This window comes from Typopeltis vanoorti, chromosome 19 (genome assembly GCF_054136105.1).
Source record: "Typopeltis vanoorti isolate ZY-2024b chromosome 19, IOZ_Tvanoo_1.0, whole genome shotgun sequence".
Classification (NCBI taxonomy): domain Eukaryota; kingdom Metazoa; phylum Arthropoda; class Arachnida; order Uropygi; family Thelyphonidae; genus Typopeltis; species Typopeltis vanoorti.
The window spans coordinates 58,445,016-58,462,149 of NC_143567.1; the positions used below are offsets into that span (position 1 = coordinate 58,445,016).

The 17,134-nt window shown below is 33.5% G+C and overlaps 1 protein-coding gene across 2 annotated transcripts in view; it reads left to right on the forward strand.

Annotated features, from left to right (window-relative positions):
- LOC150096147 (uncharacterized) overlaps window positions 1–17,134 on the forward strand; it is a 155,844-nt gene that overhangs the window by 80,200 nt on the left and 58,510 nt on the right. The window contains exon 1 of one of the 2 annotated variants that reach the window (XM_090409521.1): window positions 7,910–8,042. The exons of the other annotated variant lie outside the window; for it this stretch is intronic. The gene's annotated coding sequence lies outside the window, so the exon portion shown is untranslated. Of the gene's footprint in view, window positions 1–7,909; window positions 8,043–17,134 lie in introns of those variants that run through there. 2 annotated transcript variants of the gene reach the window in all.

A 17,134-nucleotide genomic window follows, 5' to 3' on the forward strand; every position in this document is an offset into this window, starting at 1 on the left:
TCCTAGTATCGCAGAGACTTGACGCCCTGTGGAGTGTAGATAACACATACACCTTAATCTCTGCTTGTGTTGGTTCACTTCCAGATAGTTTAATTCTTTTTTAGGTCTCCATCACCTGATGATGGAGACCTAAAAAAAGTAATCGCTTACATATATGAAGAAGAAAGTGTAGAGTAGGAAATTAGCATGCTTTACTAAGGAAAGTAAAAAAAAAAAAAATAGCACTTAGCCAGTATGACCATGAAAATTTTGAGGAAATTATTTCGATATGCATGTAGCTAGTATAAAGAAAAATAATTAATGGAGGATGTTTAGGTTGATGAAAATTATAGGTAACTTCTGCAGAAGATTTATGCAGTATTTCACCAAGTAAAGAAATGATTGAAGACAATGACTAAAAGTTGTATTTCATAATCGTATTCTTGTATAGTGACAGCATTCATTATCGTAATTGAATCTATTTTTTTTTTTTTTGACACGTATTCCACCTAGTTTTGTTTTTCTTAATTTTACCACAAGAATAGTCCATTTGAAATTACCTACCAATTTTAATAGTGATCCTGAAGAGTCACTTACGCAGTCATCACTAAGAATGAAACATGGAAATGATTGCAGGTAATCACACACAGGTGCGGTTTATAATAGCAGTTTTCTATAGTGAAACCATTCATTACCATGCCAATAAGTTATAGAGCCATTTTTTGCATCTACAGAAGGCAATTTATACCTAATTTTGTCATTAAAATGATACAGTTATAGCGAAACGGGGAAAAAAAAGTTTCAAATCGTCAATCCAGTATAAATGGATTTATAACGAGAAAAAAAAAATTTCATGAGATAATTTGAATCTGAGGCTAACAACAAAAATTACTAGACAACAGCATATTCGTTCGACCATGTACACATTGCGGATTAAAACATTTTAATCAAAAACATTAAAAAAACTTTTGTGTTTTACAACGAAATCTGACTTAGTACGGTTTACTCAATATCGTTCAATGAATTTAATAAATAATTAGTGATATCAACGCGTTCACTGCACCGTAGTCATGGTGAGTCATTCCCCTGTAGCAGTGATAAAGATCGTTCCCACACTCAGTTTCACCAAAACTTATTTTTCCCATTCATGGAAATGTTTTAATTTCTTCTTTTTTTCTTTCTATCTCTGATGCTACATCAAATATAGAGATTATAAATGTCTAAATGCTCTTGGGAACTCCTACACGTTTCCACAGAACCCAGTTTAAGAAACACCCACCTAGCTGATGCCATTAAAAAAAAAAAAATAGAAATCAGATTTACTGATATTATACATTAATATTAACATAAATAACCAATAATTAATTGGTTATTGTGTCAACCAATCCAATTGAATGTTGCGATTTGTCACGAGTTGCTGTTTTTGTTTACTGAATTTCATGTGCATGCGTGAAGTGTAAACTGACATGGTAGGCAAGTTTTTATATATAATTTTCGATAAATGTATAACTTTTTTGCCTATTTACAATGGGAAGCAGTATTGTAGTCGAAGGAGGTAAGCCTCGTCCTCCTCTTCCAAATTTTCCACCTTTGAGTAATTCAAATATATCAACCAAATATAGCATCCTCCTTCATTATTGTTTTCTAATATACAGTATCTTAAAACAAACACACATTCCCCCCACTCTGCGTAGATTTGATTATAATTAATTGCATTAGACCAATTAAGATAAGAACTGATGCGCTATACACTCTTAAAACTTTCACACATCGATAAATTACAATCATACAGTCAAATCGACGTGAATTTTGTAGTGCGGATGCCTATGCCACGACAGCAGACTCAGCTGAAATGAGCACGCTACTCCACTGGTGTATATATAGGTGGACTTTAAAAATTATACTGGGAAGAATCTCTACACGACTGTGTAAAATTGGGGAAAGTTTTTTTTTAGGCGTAACTGTTTTGCCTAATTTTATCAACACTACAAATGATTTGATTAAAACCAAAGATCAATACTGCTCTACAAGTTTTAATACAGAATTCGTTAATTACCAGATACCAAATTTCATTAAATTCCATTCAGCTAGTTCGGTATTGTTATCAGTTTGAATCATTTTGCTAATCGATTGAAACTATAATTGAGTCACGTAGACATCGCCTTGTATATATCTTAAATACCAAAATTTTTAAATGCTACTGCCCAAGTAATTATTGTACTTATATAATTTCATCGTTTTTTGTTTTGTTTTTTTTAAATTTTTTTTATGTATCTGCAAGTGCTCTAAAAACAAAAATGAAATTCGACCGGAAGAGGTCCCGAAATAATTTTCGAAACGGACAAAAATTCATCTAATGGTGAATTCTTGTGCATTTCATGAAAAAAAAAAAAAAAGGTGTGTGTGTGTGTGGATGGGGAGGGGTCATCACAAACTGATTAACGAGTTATAACTGTGTTTAGGACTCTCCTTATTGGAGAATTCAAGAAATCTGGGCAACTCAAAACGACATTTTGTATTTATTAACGTGACGAATACTTAGAAACTGCACGTAACTCCTTATTGGTAGTCTTCTTCAGAGTTGGAGATTCGGTCTCATTTTGTGTAGGTAATGTTTCAGGAATGATGTAAACTACTCATATAAGAAGTTGCCAATACTTATCTCAGTTTTTCTGACTGATGTTTCACTGCTAGCGATAGAACAGTCAGGAAAATTGCAAATATTTTGATTACATGTGGTACTGTTACGGTTGACATTGTCAAGTTCATTCAGTTTGATGTAAGCAAGCACAAATCACCATTACGGCATGCGAATGGCAGATGCAATTGTGTAATCTTCAGCGATCCCTATTTTCTGCTATTTGTTATCGTTGGCGTTCTTCGCACTCTTTTACACATAGTTCTTTGAAAGTGTTCGACCGACATGTTTCCCTTTCTTGAGAGGATGTACAAATAATTTTGAGAATATCGTGTATACTTGCCGTACACTGTTAGTCTATAATTGCAGAGTGGATAATTATTTCCGTATTGTTCCAAATTGTTTTCGGGACAGGGAAGGGGAAATAACCAGATTTGGAAGCTCTTCGTGACTCCCATTATCAAACGGTGAACGTTGTCCTAACCAGTTCCTGTTGAGTTTTTTTGCACATTTCTGCCACTTTGTCAAGTAAAAAGGAAATTCTTTGATGCGTAATAATACCAGGCTGTGGAGCATGAGACTGTTAAGCGAGCGACAAATCGTCTAGAGTAAGTTTAATTTCACTGTTACTGATAATCGAGTCTTGTTGAATATTTTATATCACTTAAGCTATATTAAGGACTGAAATTTTGGTATCTTTTAAAGCAAGCTGTGTTGATTCTGTTTTGGCTTACGCGTATCGTCCCTCCATATTTTAAGAAATATAGCTTATCCAACAGATTTAAGAAAAAAAAATTAAAGAAAAGAAAAAAAATCTCCTTTGAAATAGTATTAGCGAATGGAAGAGTATATGGCATAAAAACATATAATAGAAAATTTTGCTATAGTGTTTTTTTTTTTTTCTTGGTTGTCGTGATTTTAAAGTATAGCGCAGAAAAAACACCCGTACATATCACATCTATAATCAAGTTGTTTTCCTGTGAAAAAGATCGGTAGGTACCCTTCATTATCGTAGAATCCGCATTCTTACTATCGATTAGATAATGATGTGTAAGTTTGATTGCACGAAACTTTACTGCAGAACAGACACTACTGTTTATGTAAAGTTAAGCTCATCCCCCACCCCCGGGGCATAGCTTCTTTTTTTTCTTCGTTTTGTGTCATCAGCACAACACAGATAAATGCTCTAAAAAATACACTCTTCCACCCCTTTAGCTACATTTGATGCAGTGAACTTGTAACAATCTGTCGGTAAAAAAGATCCAGGATATGGCCACGCCTCACAACACACTATTAATACTCGCATTGCCTCCAAACTTATTTTGTTAACAGGAGCCATAAGGGAGAGGTTCATTATCTCCATCATGCGGGAACCCAAGGCTATCATTCCAAAAGAACTCCACCCTGGTCCACTCTTCGAATAACTATCGATCACTCATTTTCCCCTTCACTTTACTTCTACCCTCCCATACCATACTTTACTTCCCCCCATCCCCAATTTTTGAATTCTTTGTTACGCGATCTTTTACCATACGATTTATTTAATCTTAGCTATTAATAGCATAACACCTCCTGTTTAATAATTTAGATATAATTAGGTTTTTATAGCTGTCAAAGAACTGTTGGTACAACTGAAAACTGCTTTAGGAGCCATAAAATTTAGTCTTCTGCTCAGGTAACGTAGTTCGATGTTTTTATTACTACTAAGATTGTAAAAGTTTTCTGTTATGTAGGAACAAAGTCAAAAATAAAAGAAAATACAAGCTTTAACAATAGGAAAAAAAAAAGAATGGTGAGATAATTGTGATTAAGAAAGATCAGAGCTTAAGAATTTAATTACATAAAACACTTTTAAAAATTTGGTGGTTGGAGTTCAGAATAGCATTTATCATTAGCTGGCACCTTCTGATATTACTAGTTGTGTATTTATAGATAGGACAGCGCTTTCACTTCACCATTTGGTAAGTTTATCTTGTCATTGTTCCGCGCAGAGAAAAACATTTTTTTTTCTCTTTTTTGTTGTCATGGGTGAGGGGGGGGGGCTTAAAAGTCAGATGCACCCAACCAACTTTTAGAAATATACTTCGTCCGAGTGTGTTTTGCTTTTAGAACATAGGCAAGAAATCGCCGAATCAAAGTAAAAAGATATTGTGAAATTATGCACTGCAGAAAAAAAAATGATAATGTCCGTTTTTACAAAGTTTTGATCCGCATTTGAAATTTTGCATACAAATGAGGATTTCTCTTCAAGAAATTACAATTTGCTAGAGAGAGAGTACATAGTAGAGTAGGCAGTAGTCGGAACAGTATATACACGATTAAAGCAGTGTTTCTCAAACTTTAGTAACTGAAGGATCTCTTCTCATTAAAGTAAATGAATAAATCATTTTTGGACCAAATATTCCAAATAATAATAGGAAAGTTGTTTGAATTCACGGAAGGGGAACTGTAAAGTACAGTATATACTTAGATGGTGTCACGTTTTCGTATGCCTTGTAAGGATTTTGCAGCTTGAGGATTAGAGTATGGAGGAAATAATAATATTATAGGCCGGTTACTTCATGTTAGTTATCCGGAGTAACATGTAAGTGTACCTACAAAAGAAGATGGGATCTTATTTCGCAATAACATTAAGAGGAATTAGTGATGGACATATTAATTACTTAGAACCTATGTGTGATAGTGATCGTTTGACCATAGCAGGGGAATTAAGGTTAAAGGGAGAAGATATAATTAGGAGACATCAGAGGTGTAATTTCGAGAAAGCCAATTTTGTGATATCAGGTTAATAAGTGTAGGCTGAGAGAGATTAACGGAAATGACATGGAATGACAGCTTAATTTGATGTCTAAGTTTATTCCGAGAAGTATATTTTATTATAAACTAGGGATTGGCTGGATGAATAAACAAGTTCTAAAAAAAAAAATAGGTTTTAAGAAAAGGCTATGGAAAGAGTATTTTTCTTCATCCTGGATAGAAGAGTCGACAAGAAAATGAAGTTTAAAATTTTAAGGTGCAGACAAATGGTAGTATATGTGATATGGTAAGAGGGTATATTAGATGGAGGCTTTAAAGAGATGTAAGGAGTATAAGGTGGATTTAGTGTTTTGGTTAATATTTAAATTTAGAAATCATTGATAGAACAGCTAGTAAATAATGTGAATATTAAGTCGGATCCTAACCAAAGCTTTTCAAGTTCGAAATCCAGTAGTATGATTTTCTCAGAACTCAGGATGGGCTCACCAGTATTTTGCTTGAAGTCACAAGAAGCAACTCAAGTTGATCTTAGCTATTACACTGAAATCTAAATTTTTCAACTTGTCGAATTTGATGAAATTTACTCATCTAATATAATTTAGTGTTGTATAAAAACTTCTGTTTTTCATAATTATAACATTCTCATATATAACACGCTGGATGCAAATGATCTTGAGAGGATTTTTTGTTAAAAAAATAAACTGTATATAGAAATGAAATTTATTTTAATCTATGAATGAAGTATTTTATTGGGGAACCCACTGTTTGCTGCCGCCAATCTTCACTTGGTGCAAGGTTTGGCGCTCGAATTCGCAGTGTTTCGTCTCGTTCTGCTTCATTCCCCATTCTCTGTGGCGCCACTGTTGTACTTTTTTAGGATATAGGGGAGATATTTTATTTATCTTTTCCAGACGTGATTATTCGTATGGAGTTTCTTCTCCGTTCTTCCTTTTTTTTGGGGGGGGGGGGAAGGTTGAGCCCTCCTAATGAGGGATTAAGTATGTATTTTATGACTGTAGATCCGTGTGTGTGTGTGTTCAACGGGGCCGATTTGCCTATTCTGAGGGACGAAAAACCCGAGTTTTCGGGTGAAAAAAAAAAATATATATATATATATTAGACCGGCTAACTCACCTTTAATCGAAAGAGACCAGATAAAGGTTCCTCACGCCATGGACGGGAATCGAACTCAGGTCTTTCCGACAAAAGGCTTCGTGTATACCAACTGAGCTACGGAGGTTTTTTAGACTGATTAAGGGTGCCTGTTGGTTATTCTATCGGTAGATTTTTGCTTGTTGCTTCTCATCACCAAAACAAATTTTGAACACGTAGGTTTCATCATATACGAATTCAACTTGAGATTGGTGTGGATGATTTCAAGACATTAGTTCCGATTGAAATCGGAACTAATGTCTTGAAACCTCACGCCAAACTAGCCTGGATCTATCACAATTAACAGTATAGAAAATAGATATCTTTACTTCATCCTATGACAGAGTGGTGTGTTATGAAAGTGTGACATGATGAATCGACCAACCTTAGTCCCAAATGAAACCTTTTTATCCATTTAACTGATGAGTAAGCATACCAGACACGAAAGACAAACAACCAAGCAACTAAAAAACAACTTTTACATGAACTCATATGAGTTATCCAGGACAAGGTAAATTAATCACTTAACAGAACTCCATTTTTAAACAAATTTTTGAAATCACTTATGATTATTTGTGTTTAGCGAAGAACAAAATGAATTCTTGAATACAAAAATATGAAATACAACTTCCAGAGGGGAGTTCTGATATTTCAGTTTCATTTACAATAGTATACTTTTTTCCCTTGTTATTAATTGGTGTTTATCTGTTCTTGAGATTTCACATTGGATAATCACAACTGCACAGTATCATTCGTGATATTAGTTACACAGAAGTGATTACAGCGTTATGAAATCCAAATCCATATCAAAGAAGTTCGATTGTAAGTAAAGTCTTGTCTGTTACAAAAGTCGATCGTAGCCTAACCATTCACTTTGAGACTAAGTCCGTCCTTGACAGTGACATTTGTGGTATGTCATTTTAGATCATCAGGTGTCATGTCATGAATACTAGTTATTTATTACTTCATTTGCAGTTGTTTACATTGTTGACATTTTTATCTTTTAAATTTGTCATAAAAGTCACTTTTATCCATTTATTATTATGTAGTAATCTAAACGACTCTCACTGATTAATCTCTGCAAATTCTTATTCATTACTATGCACTCCATTTCTGTGTTTGAAAGTAACTCGCGTAAATCATTCAGCAAAACCGTACTACTCATTAAGTGATCCATTACAATGAGCCTTATTTCTCGTTCGTTGCGAAGAGTTATTGAATTGCGTATTAGTGACGTCACTAGTTTGAATACGTCATAGAACACGAGGTCGGCAAGTCTAGTAGTAAACTTAGAGTGGATGCGGTAAACCACGACTTGGTTGCCAACGCAACCAGTACTTTAAACGTATACACGTACGTTGCCCTCGAACACCATATCGGAGTTAGGCATGATCAAACCGGAACTAGATAATGGAAATGCCCAAAGTTGTACAGATGCTTTTTAAAGTGCCGCGTAGCAGTCATGAGTTTAGATTTACAAGTGCGTTCCTTGAGAATTTAGACTGTTCTACTAAAGGTAATCTTTTTTTTAAATTTTGTTTATTAAGTTCTCTTAGCATTGCCTTGAATTTTCATTATTAATAACCATATGTTCACTATATGATTATTCGTCTGTAGGAATTAATGTAATACGATGGGTTATTTATATATGATGGTAGTAGAGACTGTAATGTTGATAATCAATTGTTCCTGATTATTTTAAACACAGATATTAATATTCTCGAACTCTACTTAAAAATCACGTGTCTAATGAAAATGTAAAATTTAAATACCGGTTTTGCACATTAAATGACAATCAGGTTTACTTAACACTTAGTAACGTGTTATAAAATGTATATGTACTCTGGGATTGATGCTTAATCATAAATCGAGTAAAATTTATTCACCTGTTTAGTGCACTCTCCCAACCACTTGTTTATTATACAGGATGATCCGGGAGCTGGTTCCTTCCTTAATTTTAAGTGGGGATAAAGTTTGTCAACACGAAACTATTTTGTACTGTGAAACTTACGAAGAATTTCGCATTGTGGAGCTTCCATATTTGCTGGCTGCATACACTTGCATATACAATTTACATAAAATCATTATTGTATGCATTTGATTCGCGATCGCAAACATAAGTAGCTATTGAAAAGGGGGGAAAATGGCTATTTTAAGAAAATTGTATTCCTGACTGTAGAGCTGTAATTCTGCTTGTAAAATCACTAATATTCTGCATATGAATCCATTATCGTCGCTCCTCCCGAGTACTGTTTCTGTATTACAAATGATCTATTCGCGCATGTCAGTTTTTCATAAATAAAATGGCAAGCTGTTAGTTTCGTTTCACATAATTTCAAGTCATATGCCATCCCATTAGTAACGATAACAAAAATAAAATGTATTAAAACTTATACTTTTTGTCTCCTTGGTGAGAACTATTTTTAAATTAATACAAAAACATCTCGTATATATCTGATGATAGAAAAATCTCTAACTGGCTTCGTGAATTGTAGATTTCCCGCCCAATCTTGGGATTCGTACCCCAGAAATTAGCGATTTTCGGAACTTTTCAAGCTAAAAACATTCCATAAATTTAACGCAGCATCACGTCGTACTGCCCTAAATATCAGCGAATTGTAATTTGAACCTCCCTCTGAATTAGGGCAAAGGCAATGCACAAGTTATATATCAACTAAGAAAAAGTTTTAATGCTTTTGACGGGCGTATTCACAAGGCCAACTTACATTATGAATGTGTATTACGTAAGCCGGATAACTTTTTTGTCCTGCGAAAGAAATAGCATACGAAATATAAAATTGCGGTCTTCATAAACAGGATGTTTATGGAATTTGCTATTTCCTTTGGAGAGCATGTAATTCAGACCATTGTTCCAAAAAAAAAAAAAAATATATATATATATATATATATATATATATTTTTTTTTCTTCCCAATATCTTCGGATTTAGAACCTTTTGTCGTTTGGTAAGGAAAGTCCACTTGAAAAGGGAAATCGTGTGGATAGATGAGCAACCGGAAGTGTGCAGTTGTTGTGGGATTATTGTTGCCATTATTACTATAGGGGTGGTCTGAAAAGTTGTCGGCCTGACAATAATTTATAATTTCAAAGTTTTTTTTTTTTTTTCAACATAATCTCCCTTAAGACTAATACATTTATTCCAGCGATGTTCCAGCGCCATTATCCTGTCCCTGTAGTGAATACCCCTCTACAGCTGCAATCACCTCTTGATTCGAAGAAAAACGCTGACTAGATCAGGAAGAGTTTTAGTTTTGGGAAGAGATAGAAGTCAGAGGGAGCAAAATCTGAGGAATAGGGTGGATGTTCCAACAATTCATAGTGCAGATCCTTTAATTTTCCCATTGCCAAAACACCTTTGTGGGGAAGTGCATTGTCTTGATCAAAGATGATTTTTTTCTTCTACAAACCGGGTCTTTTCTCACGAAATTTTTCGTCTACTCTGGTTAAAAGATCGGAATAATATTCCACGGTTATTGTTTTATCCTTTTCAAGATAAGTAATAAACAAAATGCCTTTAGCATCCCAAAACACCGATGACCTTTCCTACTGATGGAACCGACTTTGTCTTCTTTGGCGCTGAACAGTCCACTGTTTTGACTGCTATTTGGATTCTGGTGCGTAATGGTGAATTCAAGTCTCATCCATAGTAATAAATCGATGCACAAAATTAGTTTTATTCTTGTTAAAACGGGTCCAAGCAGTGTTCAGAAATTTTCATGCGAGTGCGTTTTTGATCTGCTGTGAACAAGCGCAGCACCCATTTTTCGCAAAGCTTTTTCATATTTAATTCTTCATGCAAAATATATCCTACAAGTTCTTTTGAAATGCCTATGGTCTCAGCAATTTCACGCACTTTGACTCGCCGGTCATCCAATACCATATCGTGCACTTGATCAATGATTTCTGGTTGTTTTACACTTTTTGGACGTCCTTCACGCAGATCATCTTCAAGACTGGTACGGTCACGTTTAAACTCGGCAGCCCATTTCTTAATTGTCGAAAACGAAGGAGAATAGTGCCTATAAACTTTTATGAACTCCGAATGAATTTCTTTTGAAAAAGAATTGCCGATTGTGTTGCTATCTATGGTCGAGGCCGAGAACGTTTCAGACCACTCGTAGGTAAATGTCATGAAGATTGCTTACTTTGTAATTATAAAGAGAAAGTTATTTAAGTACGGTATATGAAATAAAGTACAATTTAGTGGTCCTTTTATTAAATAAGCCAAAAATATATTTTGGTCAGCGAACTTTTCTCTGTGTTGTTAATGCAGTTATTCTGCGGGGCGATTGGATTTACGGAGTTAGTTTCGGGTTACTCCGTTGCCATTTGGTGAATTGAAATATAAAGGTTTCCACGGATGAATATTTCACTTATCTTAATAGATAATTAATACATAAAAATGTATTAATAAATGGAGGAGGGGGAAGGATTACTGACTGGATTAGCGGAAGAGGATACACGAAGGTGTACGAACGTCAGTCTTCTTCCCAAGGGATTATTATTATTGATTCTATTTAGAACAACAATTTAAAGAAACATTTCCTAAAGTTTTATGGAACGATATAAGCGGATCGCCAAAGTAAAGCGTTACCAGCTGAGTGTAATGTACATTAGTACATGATACCAAAATTATCAGTGAAATTTCTTCCTTTCACCTTTTTTTTTCTCCCTCCGATCTCTAACATCATCTTTCCGTTTTTGATGTAGATAAAGAACCGATCAAAAGGGGAGAGAGATTAATGCGAGGCATGTAGGATCCGAAAAAAAAAAAAATGATGCCATCAGTCATTTATTGAACTTTACATAAAAGTTATTAACATTCTTTCAGTTTATACAAACTGTACAAAACATAAACAGTACAAAATAAAAATATTTTAGGAACCTGTTGAATTTCATAATAGGGATTTCCTAAATTGTATATTTTTATCTATTGAAAAAGCCCAACTTAAATAAAATTTATGTAAAAATAGAATCAAAAAGTAATTGTTATTTCATATATAAAAAAGATATGGTTATCGTCTATTCGTATCACAATGCTAAAATTTTTATAGTGTTTTGTATTTCATATTTATGTTAATAATAAATTAATAACAGTATTTTCATTATTTGATTAAGTTATTTTAATGACACTGCTGTTGTTTCAGCAGTGTCCTTAAAAAAAATAAAAAATAAAAAAAAACGTCAGTTATCCTTTTTTTTATTTTTATTTTTTAAGAGTATACAATTACCTGAAAGATTTCCTTGCTCTTGTCATATTTGCCTGTGGTGTGTCATCACCATTGATATTATATTCACGACAATATAAAATATCTTAATTGTGGGAATTTTACGTTTTTAAAAAATTAAATTATTTTTAATAAAAATTTAAAAGAAATTGAATTCCATTTTTAAAGGAAGAGAATTAATGGAGAAAGTGTTGCTCACCAAGTTTAAAAAAAATTAGAAAAATGTTTTGTTTCGTTTTTTTCAAATTTTTTAGGATTTTGGCTTCTCCAAATCAAGTGGATCCGAGTTGAGTGATATTACACTACAGTTATCATTGTGACATCGCAAAAACTCATTCTGGGAGAGCACTCTCTGTCACACAACGCTACCAGTATTGCATAACCTTTTTTTATATATACTGCGGAATCCCACATAAAAATTTCTTTTTTGCGACACCCTTTCATAAAAAAAATATCGGAAAGCATTCATGGCCGTGAACCGTTACCTGCAAATATATTTTAATCAATAAAATATATGACATAATATCACAAATAATAATTGTGAATATTTTATACTTCTTTCAACATCATGTGGAATTTTCTTATTTAGTCGAATGGATCAATAATGTCCTTACTGACCAGGATATGCCTTTAGTCAGTAATGAAAATGTAGCACTACTCTTCATCAGAATTATACGGTGTGATACTTAAAAGAAGGAATATTTCGTCCATAACATCAATATTTCAACATTAATATTTGGATCAAGTCGTTTTCGATTGCTATATCATATTTCATATTCAAAAAGGATTGAATTCTAATGTATTTTTAACTCCAGCAGTTTATAAACTTTTTCTCTCTCATATCTCCGTTGAAATATAAGAGTTTTCTTTGCCACCGGGTTCATGAATAGGTTCCAATGGTTGCCTTTGGTACAAAGGCTTCGATAAAGCCAAGTAGCTTGAATCTAGACAAAGGTTAGAATGTGCACATCGCGTGATGAAAGCTGAATTTGTAAAAATGTGTCGGTTTGCTTCACGTATACACATTCTATAAAACCAAACACGAACATACCAGAATAATACGAATTACTTCTTTTTATTTGCAGCTTTGCGTAAAGCTGTCAGGTGTTGTTATTCTATTAGTTAAAAGCTGTGTGAGGTATATTTGGACACTATTAATCTTTTCTAACAAATACTGATGTGAATTATTTCCCTAACAGCAACTTCATTCAGTATTTTAAGGAATTTTCTGTGGCGCTCTTATCGAACGTTGGGTGGTTTCCGCTTTGGTTCTTTTTTTATTAGATGAATGCTTTTTCCTCCATTTAAAGCGTTCCGATTTTTTTATTGCATAAAATAACGTATTTTATGCAATAAAATTTGTTTGATATTATGAAGAAGCATTCAATAAAATGAAAAGTAAGTAATACATTTTATTAGGAACGTCACTCAAGTTATCATTTTCTCCGCTCCCTACCCCTGTTACGCAGGTAGTTTTTTGCGATCATTTAAGACTGAAAATTGCTGCTCATAAATATTCATTATATAAACTGCTTATTATTGTTTTGCTAATGAATACAATGGTATTGTATATGTGAATATGTATACTTCATTAACCAGGAATTGTGATCCGAGCTTGGGTCGTGAACTTGATGGCTCAAATGACTCTTTAATTATAGAATTTGGATGTACGCAATCCCTACATAAATGGTGTATCCGCATAGCAACACTTTATTCTGCAACACTGACAGATACAATATCGCGTGACTTTACGGTTCAGTTTTCATTCAGTAAATGGCATTGTGTTCATTTTGCTGTTGTAAATTCCTAATCTAATCTAAATATATTGAAATTCATAATTTTTTTTTTTAAAGTTACTAGTATCACTTACGAAGCTGATGCACTACACTGATGTTTAACGTTCCTCTAATTACTAACAATGTATTTATTACTCTGCTGTGGTTATTGTAATCATTCATAGTGATAGCGGGAAATGCACCAAATTGAAGTAAAATGTTTAATTTGACACCATTTTGCAACACTAATTTTAATTTTAACATTTCAAATCCTATTTAAAAATGACTCCGAAAATGATTAGTTTGAATTAATACATGCAATCGAGATTTTGAAGTCGTCTTTACTCTGAGCTCAATGAATAACAGCTTATTCTCGTGCACATATGCAGTTCATGGAAGTCTTAGCTAATTCGTCTTCGAAAGAAAAGCGATATTTAATTAATTATAATAAATGTCGGTATTGCTGTTGGTAATGAAACATTGCTTGTTACAAATTGCATAACACCAAGAACGTATACCTCCTAAATATGTACACTTTATTTTTTGTACAAGCAGTTTGTATACTATTTAATTGCTGATCAATAGAAGATAACAGCGTATAACCTCTGACTGTTACAGATCTATAAAAAAACATTTACTACAGTCGAAGCTTAGAGCGACAGATCAGGTATCATCGTGGCCTTGTACGCTCATTCAAATATGCCTTTGTATTAGTCACACAGTGGTAATTGCTTTACTTTCTATGTAATCGTTTGTACAAACGATTCATTGCTGCCAGACATCTCATGGACACGGATTGTTATTTTATTATTTGAATTTTCGCCTTTCACATAGATAACAGCTCACGTTACCTAGGTAAGCATGAGCAGTTATTCTCAAAATTAGTATCACATAAATAAGATCCAGTGTTCTCTGAACAATAATGTGCAAAGAACTTTTAGCATAGCAGTATAATTTTTGCATCAGTAAAAGACAAGAAAAAAAAATAGAATGAACATGCTATATTTCCAAAACAACCATTCACTAGAAGTAATATATGCTGGAACACATTCTGCAACTGGTGTGTATCACCCCAGCTCAATTCATTGGACTCGCTCAAGAGTAGCAATATGGGTTAAAATCTAGATCATTCATTTTAAATTCCGTTGCGCTTTAGAACAACTTCATATCATGTATTTTTTATTTTAAAAATATAATTTACAACTGGTCTTGTAAACAAAACTTTATTCTTTTCTTTCCATCTTCTCACTCAGTCAAGTTTTGTCCATTAATTATTACGTGTATCTTCAAGGAGTCTAAGGATTCATCGTTCGAGGACACTCTACTCTACTCGAACCCACCATGTACTTTACGGGATCCTCCATCTACGCACAGCGCCACAATCCATCAATTATGCACAACGCCATATGACAGTATGTTTTCCACTAACAATATTTTTGTTTGTAAATTGCGTGTGTTCAGTTGCCGATTTGCCTATATGCGGGATGAAAAACTCTCACCTTCAATTGAAACCACATATACTCGTGTATGCATATATATATATATATATATATATATATATATATATATATATATATATATATATATATATATATATATCCCTCTTCCAAAAAATGCTATCAACGGAGGCATATTTTGGGAGCGGAGTTAAGATGTTCCATAACAGACAAAAGTATCTGTTGTTTTGGGAAAATAGTAAAAATAAATAAAAAATCGCATTTCTCAGGTCTTTTTTTTTTTTTTTTAATTTTTTTAAATACAATCAAGGAACTCATGAATCTGCATGGAAGCAAGTATCCGTATAGTCTGAATGTTTTTTTTTTTTTTATGTATATTTTTAGTAAACGCTGTTTCATTTCATGGGATTTTAATGACTCTCGACAACCTTAACTCGAATTTAATTTATTATAAAGTTTTATGGCTAGGCTTTCAGATCCGATTATTAATTTAAAGATTGATAATAATAAATTGACATTCTTGTTTTTAGTCTAAAAACACTGCACCAAATAAAACTTGGAATAAAAGGTATGTGTACTGCAAATAAAAATATGCAGTACACTTACTTATCATTGCAAGCAGTGATAAATTATGGTAATTATTGCTCATAAGTAAACTACCGGGTTCAACATGTTGGTTTGAATTAAAAATGCTCCGATTTGGCGGTTAATCTTATATGCATAGTCAGATCTATCATTTGCATGTATTCGTCGGCCAGTTTGTCTATTTTGCGGAATGAAAAAAAAAAAAAAAAAAAAACGTGACCAGCTAACTTACCTTCAGTTGAAAAGTCCTTACAAAGGTTCTTCGCGTTCTAGACTGCATTCGAACCCCAGGTCTTTCCATCCAAAGAGCATCTTCGTTATCGACTGAAGCACGCAGGCTCTCATATATATATTAGAGATATTAAAATAACATGCACTTTTTTCTGGTCTCATACAGATGTAGTTTTCCTCCACGAACATCGAATTTTCATCCCCAAAACAAACTGGCCCTGGAAACACGCAGTAAAACAATTTACAGGCATCAGTAGCCGTAATTGCTTCAACCGCAATTCTAACGAAATCTATTCAGCAGCTTCAGTTTTTTCCTTTAGCAAACACTCATCGGATCTATGAACACGTCTCACAAGCCAGCGTAACATATACAATGTAGTTATTGATTGCATTCTATCAGAATTAGACAGTTTCCTCATAACTAAAGCAAGGAGCATAATCAGTTCCTTGATCGTCTTTTATAATCTCCAAGGTTTTTTTTTTTTTTAATAGCAGCTAAATTCTATATGGCCGTTTCTTTCTTTCTTTTTTTTTCCTACTTATATTCTTTTACACAATTTATTTATATAATTTTTAAGTCCGATTTTCGATAAACGTTTGTGTGTGTCATATGCATAAAAACCAAGCAAATATTTTTATCGACATGTTTAAATTTTACTCAATCTGTTGCCGGGGGGAGGGGGGGATATTCCTCGCAGTTAGAATACAATTGCGATTTAAGATTTCATTATGACGTCGTTACTGAAATCTGTCGTCGCATTTCCGTTTTGATTTAAAATGTTCAACGTATTATTTTTTTAATTAATTACACGGTATAATTAATTGCTACTGGTAAAAACGTTTATCATAAAAAATCCTCATTATCAGAAAATTTGCTCCAAAATAAAAAAAAGCAGCACATATTTTTAAGGAAACTTGGAAAATTAAACACATCGTTCGTAATGTATTAGGCGTTTTTGTTCACTAGGAAACCGTTTTCACGAAAGCATAACACTGAACACAGCAATCGTATTTAAAATAATTTATATTTACGCTTCGCGCTAAGCCTAATTCTAAAACTAGTTGTGCTCCAAGGATTACCAATATCCGTGTTTAAACTTCACGGCCTCGTTTGGCAGGAAACTCCCAGATAAATCCGTACTTGCGGATACGAGTAAGTCGGTAACTCCTTGTCCAAAGAGGTCAGCAGGACAGTTCCGTTTGTCGATGTCCGAATATTTTCTCGTCATCGTTCCATCAGGATACTTTGTCACTACTTGGATCCTGTTACATTGACTCTGCAGTGATAGTTTCGTGAAGTACTTCCATAAAT